This window comes from Schistocerca gregaria, chromosome 7 (genome assembly GCF_023897955.1).
Source record: "Schistocerca gregaria isolate iqSchGreg1 chromosome 7, iqSchGreg1.2, whole genome shotgun sequence".
In the NCBI taxonomy this organism is placed as follows: domain Eukaryota; kingdom Metazoa; phylum Arthropoda; class Insecta; order Orthoptera; family Acrididae; genus Schistocerca; species Schistocerca gregaria.
The window spans coordinates 571,292,935-571,293,981 of NC_064926.1; the positions used below are offsets into that span (position 1 = coordinate 571,292,935).

The 1,047-nt window shown below is 47.0% G+C and overlaps 1 non-coding gene across 1 annotated transcript; it reads left to right on the forward strand.

Annotated features, from left to right (window-relative positions):
- The first annotated feature begins 769 nt into the window (after nucleotides 1-769).
- Nucleotides 770-844, forward strand: Trnat-ugu (transfer RNA threonine (anticodon UGU)). The gene has a single exon. It is a non-coding gene; the product is annotated as a tRNA-Thr (tRNA).
- The last annotated feature ends 203 nt before the right edge of the window (nucleotides 845-1,047 follow it).

Consider the following 1,047-nt stretch of genomic DNA (forward strand, 5'->3'; position numbering starts at 1 on the left):
AGGCTCAGCCCAGGAGCCCCCGTCTGCTACTGGGGGGGGGGGGGGGGGGGGGGGGGGGGAGGGCTGTGCGGTGGTCGCGCCGATCTCACGTTTCCGTGATTTTCGCACGGCCGGAGCCGCGGATGACTCTCAAAGCTGTAATCTGCGTCAATACTAAAAGTGATATCAGCAGCTCACAAGGAGAGCTAGTGGCGTTTTTGCACACTCTAAGAAAAAAAGCACAAATGTAAGGATATACAAGCCTATATCACTAGGGGTAAGATTGATAGCGCCTACAGGAAAATTAGCCGCTCGGTCTAGGGCGTCTTGTCACGATTAACGTGGCTCTCCCCGTCGGAGGTTCGAGTCCTCCCTCGGGTATGACTGTGTATGCTGTTCTCAGCGTAACTTAGTTTAAGTTAGATTAAGTAGTGGTTAAGCTTAGGAACCAATGACCTCAGCAGTCTGGTCACGTAAGATCTTACCACAAACCCCCCAAAATTTACAGAAAAATTAAAGAGTAAATGATAATTAATTGAAACTCTCAGCTGCCGACAGGTGTTGTTGATATACTTCGTTGGGGACAAGTGAAAATGTGTACCCCGACTGGGACTCGAACGCGGGATCTCGTGCTTACGTGGCAGACGCTCTATCCATCCGAGTCACCGAGGACACAGAAGAATAGCGCAACTGCAGGGACTTATCCCTTGTACCTTGTGGACAGTTGGGAATGTGGGTTTCACGGGAAGCGTGCAAGGGATAAGACCCTGTAGTCGCACTATTCATCTGTGTCCTCGGTGGCTCAGATGGATAGAGCGTCTGCCATGTAAGCAGGAGCTCCCGGGTTCGAGTCCCGGTCGGGACACACATTTTCAGCTGTCCCCATCGAGGTATATCAACAACACCTGGCGTCAGATGAGGGTTTCAAGTAATTATCATATATTCTAGAGAAGCTGCACTGTCATCTATGGTATCTATTCTTTCGAGAACAGTTACTATCTTCATATATATATATATATATATATATATATATATATATATATATATATATATATATATATATATATA